At 34.3% G+C, this 15,471-nt stretch overlaps 2 protein-coding genes across 8 annotated transcripts in view; both read right to left on the bottom strand.

Moving 5' to 3' along the window:
• LOC126979898 (endonuclease/exonuclease/phosphatase family domain-containing protein 1-like) overlaps positions 1–15,471 on the bottom strand; it is a 301,297-nt gene that overhangs the window by 133,144 nt on the left and 152,682 nt on the right. The gene's annotated exons all lie outside the window — the stretch shown is intronic.
• Positions 1–15,471, bottom strand: part of LOC126979897 (GTPase-activating protein skywalker) — a 100,358-nt gene that overhangs the window by 35,567 nt on the left and 49,320 nt on the right. The window lies entirely within an intron of this gene.

Below are 15,471 nucleotides of genomic sequence, written 5' to 3'. Positions count from 1 at the left end.
TTTCGCATGGGCCTCCACCAGGCTCTTCTAGTGGCTAATGACCCAGATCATGACAAGATTAACTCCATATTATAATAACTGCGGCATCTTTTCAAATTTAAATCGTCGCTCCATCTACTGCGACTCGATCTCCCTTCTGTCTTTTTCCTTCTCTACGAAAGTACGAAACTAGTGGGTACCAACTCCGACAAATCTTGAAGTAAGGCCGTTTTAGACAAATAAAGTTTATAATGTCTCAAGAAAGTTTAATTATTTAAGGAATCTTTGCATTCTTAACCAATTATATAATGAAATACTTTAGTCGCTCTTCGTCAAGAATCGATAGCCCTGTTATTGTGGCTGTATATTAAATAACTAGCTGCCATATAAAATAATCTGTAATATTCCATAAAAGTGACGCTTACATTAAAATCGTGCGATATGCTCTGACTGATGCAAATTGATAAACCATATTTAAATCTGTTATCCAATCTGCCGCCGACATTTGCGGGTCGAGTCGTGGTTATCCAATTTATAAGCGACGGCCTTGTGCAAATTACCACTAGGTATACCTTTCATTTAGAAATTACCGATCATAACAAAACCAATTCATCCTCTATTAAAATCTCCGATTAGATTTTATCTCAGAATGTAAATAGACTTTGTGACAGAAATCAAGAGTTCACTACATAGTAGGAATTTATTTCGCCTGGAGCACCGATACTTTTCAATAACGGGATAATACCATACAATGCACAAACTGAAGCCGATATTTGCAATTCTCACTTTATTGAAATAACATTTAGTTCGTTGCCCAACTACAAAAACTAGGAAGATTGTAATAAAAATTATGAAAATATAATAAGCCGCATTTGGAAAGATGAGACCTCCATTTAACAAATTCTGCAGTTATAATCTTCATTGTAGCTTATCTTATCCGAGCCGAGATAGCGGCGTATTTATAAATTTGTGTGGAGTCGCGTTCATTGGGAATCTTTATCAGAATCAACGGCACTGTTCAAACAGTCTTTTTTCTTGGATCAATATTTTCGTCGACTTGGGGAATTTTTTTTTGTTTATTATTGGTAAAAACAACGCGTGAATAATAATTTGTAATTACGGCGAGTAAGGAGGTCGGGAGTCAAATACTTCCCCCGGTGGTTTTGGCTACTTACTTTAAACTAACATGGAAATTTCTTCGATATTCATTTATTTAATCATAGATTTAAAATGTTTTATCTCAAAATTGGTTACATTAGAATTCTTTTTATATATCTCTTCTACACTACTACAGCTTCCGAAACTAACGGCGCTCTGGGAGATAAATAAGCGACGAAAGAAATTCTCCCAGCAATATTTTTTGCGCTCTTTTATAATAAAATCTACCATAAATAACTCATTTTCTCGCATTCTAACATATTTGGTAGGAAATATAATGCAATGCAATTTTATTTCGTCAATATTTAAAAAAAAATACGTTTTTTATCCAGCTGTGTTCCTTCGTCCGATTAATTGTGGCGCTTTTTGAAGGGCGGTTTTAAAACTCATGTGCGAGTGAGGGCTAATATGCATGAAAATTTTAACCGCACTTTTTGTACCTTTTAAGAAGTAAAGGTGTTCGTCATTTAACTATTGCATAAAATAGTTCGACGAACCTTTATCTATTAGATAAGACGATTGACTGTTTGCTGTTGCAACCTTTGCGCGCGCCATACCCGTTGTCAACGTCCATTGCGTAAATTTGAAGTAGTAGAAACATCGGCCAAATAGCTGGCATTGAAAGATCAAAATGATTAATATCTTAATATATGTATATAAGTTGGAAAACCATTAAACTACGTTTTCATTTTCTGATCCGAGGCGATCGACAAGAGATTGGATATGACCCGATGACAGATTCATGGGGTGGACATCTGTTATGAAGATGATCCACCTGATGCATCTGTCCATAGCAATGTCTTATATAATATACTTGTACCTTAACAATTAAGATGTAATGTCTCATCATCTCATGTGAATGTAATTATACCGTCACCCACTCCCTTAATAAGAGTACAATAATAGCTGTTGGCTACAAAAATAAGTTATTAAATATGATGATAGCATAAATTGAATGGAAGAGTCTATTGATTAGCACTTTTTGCCTCGACTTGTCACGCATGTTAGTCTTCGGTCTAGCAAGGCGGTCATTGTTGGTAGTTAATTAATATAATATATAATATAACTAGCTGCCCCGACAGACGTTGTTCTGTAGATAACAAAAAAAAACTGTTTTATAGAAATTTGCCAATAATATTTCGAAACATCAAGAATTATTACGTAAAAAATGCTCTCCGTTGTTATAATGAAATTGTTTCACAGCGGAACTGTCAAACCGTGCGTCACTCAATTCTCTCATAGAAAATATATCCATACAAAAAAAATACTAAAATTGGACCAAACTGCACTCCATCTAGTAATCCCCATTAAATCCGTTCATTAGTTTAGCAGTCCATCGCGGACAAACAACGTGTTACGTAATTTATATATATTAAGGTATTGACACACTTCCACAAATTAACTTGTCCAAACTAGGCATAGCCTGTACTATGGGTACAAGACAATGATATATTTAATACAATATACTTACTTATAAATACATAAAAACATCCATGACTCAGAAACAAACATCCATATTCGTGATATAAATATTTGCACCTACCGGGATTCGAAACCAGGAACTCTAGCTCAGTAGGCAGGGTCACTAATCACTGGGCTACATGGGTCGTCAATTAAAGAGCCCGTTTCTGACACACGAGATAATCAAAGACTCTTATTAAAACTATTCGCCAAAGGGGTTGGATGAAAAAAAAAGTTGGTGGTATCAAAAATAAATCTGCATGTAGGCGTTACTACAAGTAACAAGCAAACTCTGCTGCGAGATAATACAAGCACTTAAGTCTTTATTCAGAAAGTTCTTTAACACGTTATCAGTGATCAAGTTTAGTATGGCCTCTAAGAATAGTAGTATGGCCCTTTTCAAAATAATACCGGATAATCGAACAATTTGTCTCTAGACGTGAAAGTAATTACAATTTAAACTTATAATAAGAGCAATGCAAAATATAAAACACTTTTTATAAAAATTCTCATTCTACACATACTGTATGCTCTTCAAAGACGTTGCAAAAGTAATTTGGTTTGATTATATCTATTACTCATTCAATTATTTGTCATTCTTATTTCGTATAGAAGTTGAAGCTTTAATGTCAACATTTGACAATGGTAGTCGCCCTACACCCGCGAATATTGGTCGATCGTGATTGCGCTGGGCTGCATCATATTAGCTGTTATAGTTAAGGTTTACGTCAACTTTAACATAGACTACGGAATTTGGCGCACCATCGCATTCCTTGACATAGATAAAGTTTAAGTTAAAAAGTGAAACATCAAATATTTATTTGAAACATTTGACAGGTCGATATTTAGCTATTTAACATTAACAATAGCTTTAACCGGCGAAGATTGGAAGGTTACGGTTAACAATTAAAGTTAAGACGTCATCTAGAAATTATCAAATGGTGCAACTTATATTTTGCTTAACGGAACTGTCTTATTTTGTATAGAAGTTTAAGCTCTTATGTCATTATTTATCAATGGTAGTCGCCTCCACCCGGGAATATTGGTCGATCGTGATTCCGTGATACATAATTTTTGAGTTCCGTGTCCAATGGTCGTCCAAGCTCACGTGACAAAAACTCACTTGATCACGAATACGAACCTATATAATATAAGTCAACAACATTGAATACACAGATGATGTTGAGACTAAGTATGTAGGTCTAAATGTAGGTACATCATAATTCAGCGCACGATTATATTATACGAGGCACAATAAAACTGAAGCGGTTCAGACAAACAGCGAGGAAATTAAAAATAGCTGGTTTAATGGATACTTTACGACAAGTTCGAAATGTGACGCGTTGTTTACAGTCAAAGCTGTGAATCACACATCATGTAAAAAAATTCAGTTAAAAAATTGTTACAATTATTGACAACTGTAAGATGAACTTATGAGAAACCTCATGGTCGCTTAGAGGGCAATCGAAAGGGGTCGGAGTTTCTCTGCGAGATTGAATCAGAAATCAGGAGATCTGTACTAAAGTCACCGAGATAGCCCAAATGATTGCGAAATTGTAGTGGCAGTGGGCAGGGCACATAGTTTGACGGACAGTTGGGGCAGGAAAGTCCTCGAATGGCGACCACGTATCGGAAGACGCAGTGTTGGTAGGCCCCCTACAAGATGGAGCGACGATCTGGTTAAGATCGCTGGAATACGTTGGATGAGGACAGCGCAGGACCGATCGTCGTGGAAATCTTTGGGGGAGGTCTTTGTCCAGCAGTGGACGTCTTCCGGCTGATGATGATGTAAGATGAACAGGAAAAATATTTTCGTACTAATCAAAGTTTAGGTAATATAAAAATTTAAATATCAAATTTTTATTTGAAACTTTTAACAGGTCGATATTGAGCTATTTAACGTTAACAATAGCTTCATCCGGCGAATATTGGACGGGTTACGGTTAACAATTAAACTTAAGACGTCATCTAAAAATTATCAAATCGTGCAACTCATAATTTGCTTAACCGATAGTTAACATGTTTATTAATGCTAAAGTTAGTTAGTTGGTGCAACCCAGCCTAAATAATCCTAGCAGCTCACTGACCTCTATTATATACCACTGGACTGGCGGGTGTCAAAGTTCTATTGTGCCTTTTTGATATTCGCCATTTTGGCGCTGTTGGCCATGTAGCGAGAGTCTGCGGTACTAAAACTATTTAAGACAACGTCAGCAAACATCGATAGATGGTGAGAAAATATTAAAAAAAATTATGTACTTTATTACGTTGGTTCTTGAAGTATTAACAACACGGAAAACTAACGAAATGAATTCAAAATGCAATAATACTTCAGAGTATTGTACGTTCGTTTGGAGCCATTTATATTATACGTCAAAATTAGTTCTCTGGACGCTCGCTCGTGGCGCTTCAAACAGGCACAAAAAATTACTGTCAAACATATGAACAGCTTTTCCGGTGGTGTTTATACAGGTCGGTGTAACGGCCCGATTCGGCATGGCACCGACACTGGAACATCGTCGCATCAGCCTGTCGCACAGAGCATGTGGATAGATTAAAAAAAAACATGTCGACTATTTGAAGTATTTTATTTGCCATACTTCAGTATACCATTTAAAAATTTGTAATGGAACATCCTTCTGTTGATAACAAAAACCAGTTTTAAGAATTAATGACTTCAACCTAATTACAAAAAACGTTTGGTACCATAAATTTTTACTACCATAAATTAGCACTTGAAATCGACTTAAAAATTATTTCATTATGTGAAAAAAACCAAAATATGAAGTAACTTATAAAAATATTATTGACGTTGTAAAGCAAAACATTTAGAAAAGTGTTTCCCTACGTGGGGCCCACGCCCCACAGGGGATCAATTTGACAGTTAAGGGGGGCAATTTAAAAATGGACTCGACACAACTTAAAACATTAGCTCTTTGGGTTATTTAAACGCAATGCTAGATATCGGTGACAAATTTAACAAAAAAGGCAAATTCCAAGAATGTGCAAGAAAAAACACAAATATTTGCATCATCATATTTAGCTGATTGTGGATTTGGTGCTGTAAATGATTTACTGATAAAAAAAATCGACTTGATATGACACAACGCAGAGACTTGAAATAAATAAAGCTACGTAAATTGAAACCAAATGTAAAATCTCTATGCTGCAAGCATCAAGCGCTAGGATCGCACTAAATGAATATAGAAAAATCAATATTAAAATTATTTTGAATTTCAATTTTTCATTATACGTATGTTTTAAAATTTTACAAAATAAATTAATTTTATAGTGATTTATTTCTAAAACTTATCAATTATATTTCTTGCTCAAGAAAACAAAGAAATATTAAAAGGTTAAAAATTTTAGAAATGTTAAGGTTGGGAAACACTGATTTAGAACGTAAATTACCTGCAATTATTACAACGTCTCAACAAGATAACAATATCTACTTAAAAATAATACATAAATACTTTTAATGTCTTGTTATTTTTGTTGTAGGATAAAGGTAACAATGTTGAAAAGAAATCAAAAACTTACGTAATATGTGCATACCTATATGCATTTTTTTTTTTAATTTATTACGTGAACATGGCTGTTGTTGACCTTCATCAAATGCAAAAACTATTATATTTAATAATCAAAAGTTTCTGATCGGTCTCAAATTAAATCAAATAAAAATATTTTTATTGCAAGTGACAGTATTACAAAACATTTGATTGGTAGACAATTTGTTACGCCCTGGAAGGGAATAGCAATATTTTATATTAAGCAGTAAGGACACAGATAATACAACGAATATCTATTTATTTCTATATTATTATCTATCTATATAGAATTTCTTGCGCCGCTTCTTCTTCTCTCTCAGAGTGCCATTTGTTTCCAAAGCGGTAGTAGTGTCTAGTATATTAGAAATGACAAAAGAACTCTGAAGGAATCCATTTTGAGAAAATAAATGCCTTTTTTTCGTTTTATTATCTATGGATCTTATAACTAATTCTCAAACTTAGTATCATCATCTCCATGGCTGGCAGTTGTAAATTATAGCTATGCTCATTTCATAAAGCATCAATTGGCGACAGCAGGCGACTCAATGTTTATAATTATGTTAATCCTTGCTTAACCGTTGTGTTATTTGCTAAAATAAATCAATGCATATTGCATTTAAGAAGATTTTATTACTAAACAAATTGTTATTTTTTAAAGTGATAACCCTCACTTCTGGGATCAATTACATAAATTAAATTTGAAACCAATTTATAAACGATGCGAGACTCGATCCCAGACCTCTCGCGTTCCGTGCGAGCGCTCTTCCAACTGACCCAACCGTGCGGGTGACGTAAGGTTCATAAATCTTGATGTGTCTTGATCAACTCTCAAGTTGTCAGGTTTGGAGAGTTGTGAAATACCTACTCAAAGATGGCAAGAAGACAGTTGGTAGGTATTCAAAACGATCAAAATAAACGATAGTAAAATATGTGCATAATAGTGTTATAGGAAACGATACAAAGAAAACCGATTTAAAGTTAAGCCACAACTAAACTCATTTTAAATTGCTCTTTTATAGTCACAAAAAGCGAATGAATATAAAGCAGGCTTTTCTCGTTGACCTATTTTTAAAGCCTGCGGTGAAATACATTGGAATTATGAATACTTTTTTACTGAGTTGCGGTCGCATTCACAAATAGCGGCTACAACTAGCTACTTTGTGGGTACTAAGTATTAAGGTTTAACATAAATATCAAGACGACCAAGCCCTTCTCGGATTTTTAAGAATGTACAAAACTTGAACAAAAAACATTTGGATTCGAACCGGGCTCCTCTGCTTTCCGGATCACCCAATGTCCCATCTGAGCTATTACAGTCAAAAACTGTATACAAATATAGTGGCGAAAGGAGACGGGGATGTCTGGGCCAAAATGTAAGAAGTGGAGATATGGTTTAAAAAAATTGTCATATTTTTCTATTTCAAAATATAGAAAATTACCCTGATTTATCTATGATTGATTTATGATCTAGAAAACGAGAAATCTTAAAATTAAGTTTTCACTATCTTAAAATTCACGATTAAAATGGGATATCGATTACTATAATCGATTAATGTGAATGAGTTAATACAATTCATTATTCAACCCAAAACCACTTGCACCAGATGATTGATTCAATAAAAGTACCTAAAAATACATTATAATTAACATAACGTCTTTAGTTAAAAAAAATATCAATTTAATATTACATACAAAGAAATCCATCGAAGAAAAAGTCGATTCTGAATCTCGTTCTGTATTTTTTATCTGTGCTGACAGTGACAGCTACAGAAATGTCTAGAATGTCAATTGTCAATCACTCGTTTGTAGTATCGTTTGTGCGTACCTACGCGATTTGTCATTTGAGTGTTTACCGTTGTTTTATTGATATTTTCCTTCTTTCTATTTGACTTCTGATATTGCTAAACTTGTACGATCATTACCGTACAACAAAAAGGCAATCGCATTTCAAAATTCAGCTGTTTTAATATAGATTGATGCCCATATATTGCAGAACCTCAATTTTACAAAACCTCCTATAACTCTGCTTTCAGATTGCCAAAATTCCTCAAATTCTGTGATGCTTTTTAAATTTATAAGCTATTTATTAACACCAATTTCAACCTTTTACATCTTGGCCCAATAATTTATGAAAGGGTATCCGTCTCCTTTACCTTTATATTCTAATGTTATTGTAGCTGTTTCTCATTAAAACTCGGATAAAACTACTTTTTGTTTTAAATTGAAACCTAGCTAGATCGATTTATGGCCCCCGAAATCCCCTGTATACTAAATTTTATGAAAATCGTTGGGAGCCGTTTCCGAGATTCAGATTTAGTACTTATATGAAAAACACTATGATCTTTTGAAATACATTTGTAAAAGAAACATTTTATACATTCGTTTGGCATCCAATATAGAGTTTTCAATCTTATATTATAAATTAGGTGAAGCGATTTTGCCGATTATTTCGCCTCTCGCTACCTGGATGTAGAAGAGATTTTCAGGCATAGGTATTTTATATTTAATAGCGGGCCCCGACTGCCAAGGACTCCCTTCGGTGAGCCGTGAGATTTTGTCCGACCAAAGTGGTCGTTCACTATGCTGAACTAACAATTTTACACTCAGCAATTTTCGGATCAATTCAATTAAGTACATACTTTAAAACTTGTATGACTTTATGTTAGCGAGATATTTTTGTATTTTACTACCTACCTATGTCATTTTCTTGTTTATTAAGTGTATATTGTTTTCCATCTAAATATTTAAGAAAGACGTAATTAGTCTAAGTAAAATAATTGTTCATAAGTTATTATGTACAGTATCCATTGTATTGTATATAACCTTATGGTAAATAAATACCTTTTTAAACTAACTAACTCACTCAGCGAGTTGCGGATCGTAACCACATTTATAGTTGGGATAGTCAACACACTCTTACAGATTGTCAGGATTTCATATTATTTCAATTTATTATGCCTTATAAGACCGCCTAGTACAGTCTTCTTCTCTCTCAGAGCGCCATTTGTTTCCGAAGCGGTAGTAGTATCTAGCAGTTATTAGAAATGGCATCAAAAAGAATTCTAAAGGAATCAATTTTGAGAAAATAAATGCCTTTTTACTTACGGCCGTTTTCAATAACGTTATACAATATCTAGTTACGGATATATTGCTATCACCGTTTAGAGACAAGATCGTATCAATCCATAGTTATAATATTAGTTATAGTCCAATGCTATCTGTCGATAAGTTATTGAAATGTTAGTATCTAAGCGTAAAAGGATAGATTTGTCTACCTCTAGTAAGTTAAACTACGGATAGATGGGTTATTGAAAATGGCCGTTGGTCAATAATCCCTGTTGGTGGTATACCATTTGGGTACCGAATTAAACTGTAGCTGTTAGCATTAGCACAGTTATATTAGTCAAAACGATTGTAGTGCAAACATGATGAAATTAAACACATTTTCCAGATTTACTTTAAAGATAGTAACTATCAATTTTTTCTCAACCTATTAATTTACCCCTAATAAATTATAGCAAACTTTAATATATGTACCTACCGAGACGTGAAAAAACAATACCGTGCTGTTTCAGAGATGAATTGAAACTGTCAGACAAATTAGTAATCGTAATTAAATAAACAGGATTTCTGGTAGACATCAGTACCGTACTGTAAAGGCACGCAAGAAACTCTCCCAGTTTCTTTTTTGCGCTCTTTTTAATGAAATATACAATATTGTACTGTCATTGCTATTGCTATAAAATAATCATAATCTAGTCTTAGGCTGTCCGATCACTTAGATATTCAGCTGTGGAGTAGCAGGATTTATGACAGAGCCATTTTTTAATAAAACATTTTTTTTTATAGATAATGCCTGAACAGTGACTGGGACTTTATTATAAAAGTGTATACATTTACCCTTAAAGGTATTATGTATCTTATATGAAGCCTACTAGAATTAGTCACAAGCAATCCATTATTTATAGTGTTATAATAATGGAAATCACAATTAAGAGCAAAAAGGTGACGATTTTTGTGTACGCATATTAAATTTACATAAATGTACTGACAATGAACAGTCATAATATTTATTTCTTTAAGTGAAAACTGACAACTTGTGTATACAAACAGACGCTTGCATTTTATTTATATTGCATCAATGTAGAGGTAAACAGTTACATCAATGAATCGCGTGACTACCGCGCCCCTGCGCAGGCGCACGGTTGTCGTCCTTCGCTCAGTCAAGGCCGCCCGCCCACAAACAAGACGTGTTTACAAACCAACACGAATCCAGTTTCCATCTAACAATGAGGTATTTAATTACATTCAAATTAAAATAGAATACGGACGAACGAGACATTTCAACACTTCATTTAAAAACGTAAATATTATTTTTAAATTACGTAAGAATAAACAATTTGTTATGTTTTTATAGTGATAACCCTCACTTTTAGGATTAATTCACAAACAAAATTTTATGAACGATGCGGGACCCGAGCCCACGGCCTCTCGTGTTAAGCTAACCGTTCGGTACCTAACGTATCGTCATAAAATCTTGTATGCTTTGTTCAACTCATCAATCCAACAGGTTGTGGCTTCATCTGCATGATCTACTTTACTGCTCAACTCCAGTATTTCCATATTAGAAAATTGACTTGAGATGTCGCTCTTGCAAATCCAAGCAATTTGATATGATTTTAAAGAGGTAACCCACATTTCTAGGGATAATACACAAATAAAATTTAAAAACAAAATTTTCCCGCGAGTCCCGCATCGTTCATAAAAATTTGTTTTCAAATTTTATTTGTGTTATGTAAGTATAATTTATGTTACTCGTAAGTGGCAGAGAAAGGTATTGAATTGAATACGCTTGGAATTCAATAGTGTACAGCAACACTTGAGGTATTCACCTTCACAATGGATAAGAATATTGTTTTGATGAACTCTCAAGTACCACTCTAACGCATACCTACGGTTAGATTTCAATGACTTATAAATATTATTCTGTACTAGCTGACCCAGCAAACGTTGTATTGCCATATTAAGTAATAAGAAAAAAAATAATAATTAAAATTTTGGGGAATAAAAATAGTTGACGACCGATTCTCAGACTTACCAAATATATCGTACTACAATTATTTTATAAGATTGCCATTTTGCAACTCTATAGCGGATTTGTGAATGGTTGGATACAAATATAGTTGTAGATCGCAGAAGGGCGAAAATTTGAAGTTGTACGTATTTTTAATGCTGAATCATGGTGAAAGAAAATTGTTGTTTTTATTTAATTCATCATTGAGCATTTTCATATTTATTCACCTTTTAAACCTTCTCTGGACTTCACCACAAATAATTCAAGACCACAATTAGCCAAATCGGTCCAGCCGTTCTCGAGTTTTAGCGAGACTAACGAACAGCAATTGATTTTTATATATATAGACTAGTTGATAGACAGAGACAGAGATAGATGATATACAGACGTTGTTCTGCATATAATAAATAAAATAATGTTTTATATGAATTTGTCAATAATATATATCATAACATCAAGAATTATTTCGTAAAATATACTCCCTGTTGTTGTATTGAAATTGTTTTACAGCAGAACTGTCAAACCGTGCGTCAATAAATTCACTCATTTCTATGAGAGAATTTATTAACGCAATATGTCCATACAAAACAAATATCGGACGACGGGGGACACATCAAAGGAAAAATAAAATTGTTGTTTTTATTTAATTCCAAACACTTTCATATTTATTCACCATTTAAACCTTCACTGGACTTCCATAAATAATTAAAGACCAAAATTAGCCAAATCGGTCCAGCCGTTCTCGAGTATTAGCGAGACTAACGAACAGCAATTCATTTTTATATACATATATAGATATAGATAACATTAGCAGCTACAATATGATTAAATCCCGCGGGTTGGAATAGGGATGGAACCTTGCTAGATTAACGTGTACGTGACGTCGGCAGAAAGACGTCAAATCAAATCAAATCAAATCATTTAATTGCGTCAGTATGCAGTTCATGGAATTCTATGGACGAAACGCCACTTATTTAAATATCACCTTCGCCACTATTGTACATATTGTGTTTTTATGCCTAATTCCTCTCTTAAATAGAAGGTATTATGACGCACACTCACCAACATTCATACTTAGGACAATTTTTATTACGGTGGACTTAGTTTAAAGGTCGTTGACACCATAGACTTCCACTTGACACATAGACATTCGGATAACGTGTTTAATATTCAAAATACTAAGGAGCTAATGCTTAAAGTGGCAAGAGTTTACGACTTGTCAATCAAAATTGGTTACAGCAACAATAGATTCGCTCACCTTTTCTATCTTGATGTTTTGTCTCCCTCGCACGGTTTGTTGGTATAAACTAGTAGTACCAGGACGACAGGATTTTTAATAAGATTCAAAACTTGAACAAAAAATAACTAATAGGACATCTGGATTCGAACCGGGGTCTTCTGCTTTCCCGATCAACCAATGTGCCATCTGAGAAAACTGAACTTTAAAATTGAAACCTAGCTAGATTGATTTATCGCCCCCGAAATCCCCTTTTTTACTAAATTTTATGAAAATTGTTGGAGCCGTTTCCGAGATTCAGATTATATTATATTTATATACAAGAATTGCTCGTTTAAAGATATAAGTAAGATATATAGTCTATGATTCCAACAATCTGTCAGCGTTAATCTGCGGTCAAATTCAATTAGTGATCCGTCACGTACATACAGAGCGAACACATGTGGGCGGCGCGCTAAATCCCTAATTAGTGCGTAGTGTGAACACAAGCCCAACACGACCTCTCCGCACCAACAATCATCGGGTAATTGGATCAAGTGGACCGACGCTCGCCAAATTGCAAATTCGACGCGCTCGTCCCTTGTTTTATTTATCGTGCTTGTTATTGCGCTTCAGTAATTGATTAAATCCTCCGCGGATAAAAAGACCTGTTATTGTGCTGTCAAAACGTTGTCTGAAAGGCTTTTATCTATACATGGCCATTAGAACTCCTAGGTCCAACATAGAATAAATATTTTTTAGTCCAAGGCACCATCGACAAAATTGATTCATGATCCACTTTTTTTTTATTTTTTTATTATTGAACCAACAGCACACAAAAATTAAACTAATAACAAAAATATTATGCGATGGCCGACTGCCAATTACAGGTTCACACTATTTATGGTATAACATTTAACGCTCTAATTAAACTATGATTAAATAAAAAAAAAAAAAACTAATAAATATAAAGGTGTGTATGAGTTTATGTGTGTATGAGTGTATGTGCGTATGAGTGTATGTGCGTATGTCTTAAGTCGTTTTCAACTCTTCGATTACAGTATACTTAAAATGATTTCTTTTTTGAAAGAGCTTTTAGTATGGACGAATATATCTGTTGGTAAAAAATGTTTATTATAGCAGCTAAGGGTACGGCAGACCACCGAATTCTGTGCATAAATAGAGTGAGTAATTGGGACATTAAAAAGGGTGGTATGCCTTGTACGCTTATTCGGGATTCTAAATTGCATGAATGAAGATGTAAGTTCGGGGCAGTCAATTTTGTTGTTGCACACGTCATACAGAAATAACATATCTAGTAAAGTTCGCCGGTCTTTTAATTGCATTAATTTATGGTGGCTACAGGATTCCTCATAACTAGAACCATAATGCTGAAGGCGATATTCTAATACCTTTACAAATTTTGATTGGATATTCTCTATTTCATCGATATATATCCTATAGTATGGGTTCCAGATATTACAGCACTTTGGTGATAATTCTTTTAAAATGATTAAAACGTCAAAGCATTGTTTCGGTACATCTTTGACATTAAACGTTTGATATCATACAGGTCTGTTTTGTATTTGCCCAGACAGAGTTTGAAACAAACAAATTGTAACCAAAAGTTCTTAAAAAAATACAGGAAGTGTTAACATTGGTTCCACTCCAACTGAAGATGCAGCGCAAGGGCCGAAGGTGGAGTGGAAAGAGAGACGATAGAATTTTTTCCACCAAAACGTGACAGGGACTCGTGTCTATTATCGTATTAATGAGTTCTCCAGTTTCGACTTAGTCAGTTTTTGTAAGTAAATATTCTATTTGCAGGGCTATCGATTCAATTTTGAGTAAGGGAAGTGAAATAGTTTAAAATTCTTGATGTGTGGAAGGAAAACAGGCATTTATATTTTATATGAGAAGGATAAAGCGGGCAAATAGCTCAATCAGAAATAAAGATTGCGTTCCCGGCCTTTGAGGTGGGAGATTAATGCTCGAAGCTTGAAAGTTCCTAAGTCGTATCGATTCCCGAATACAGCAGCCGGTAATTAATTCCACCAAGTGAGAGCGCGTAGGAAAAAAATTCTTGAGAAAAGCGCACGTCATGTAGAATCACAGACATATGTTCGCAAACATTTCATATTAATTGTTCGTCGACCACTCCCGTATATTCTAGGATTACAATCAGTAAAATTTCGTTCTTGCCCAGACAATCTCCACTTAGGGCTGACCGTTACCCCAATAATTGTGAAAAGATGTTTAATCATTGGTATATGGCACCCACCATAATTCGAAGGTCGTGTTTGCTTAAGCTGACGCGACGACGAGGTTCTACTGATATAATATACTAGCGGTCTTTGTCGAGATCACCGGAGCGTGTCTTTACGTGCGTGATAATAGCAAACAAAGGAAAAATTTATGATTAAATGCGAAAAATAAAACTAAAAAGTCACATTTTTTTGTAAAAAAAAAAAACAAAGAATTTCTAGAAATCGACCGCAGCTCTACCTACCAGGTATCCAACCCCACGCAGTCGAATTTCATAATCCAAATCAATAACAAACACGAAGAATAAGAATTATACGATAAGAGATGATTCATAATTATAGTCATAAATTTGGCATTTTTTCATCACGTTAATTATATTCTGATATGATAGCACATTAGTAGTTGGAATAACAGAATTATACACAAATAAAATTTGTAAAACAAAATTTTATGAACGATGCGGGTCTCGAACCCACGACCTCTGGCGTTCCGTGCCAGTGCTCTAACCAACTCAGCTAACCGTTCGAGTGACGTATCGTCATAAAATCTTGTATGCTCTGTTCAACTCTCAGGTTGTGGCTTCATCTATAGGATCTACTTTACAGTTGATAACCTGCTCAACCACAATATTTGCATATTAGGAAATTGACTTGAGATGTCGCTCTTGTAAATCTAAAGAATTTGTTATGTTTTTAAAGTCATAACCCTCACGTCTAGGATTAGTACACAAACAAAATTTGAAAAACAAAATTTTATGAACGATGCGGGAC

The sequence above is a fragment of the Leptidea sinapis genome, chromosome 4 (assembly GCF_905404315.1).
Source record: "Leptidea sinapis chromosome 4, ilLepSina1.1, whole genome shotgun sequence".
NCBI lineage: Eukaryota > Metazoa > Arthropoda > Insecta > Lepidoptera > Pieridae > Leptidea > Leptidea sinapis.
Note: the sequence above shows the minus strand (reverse complement) of the source record. Positions and strands in the feature narration are given on the sequence as shown.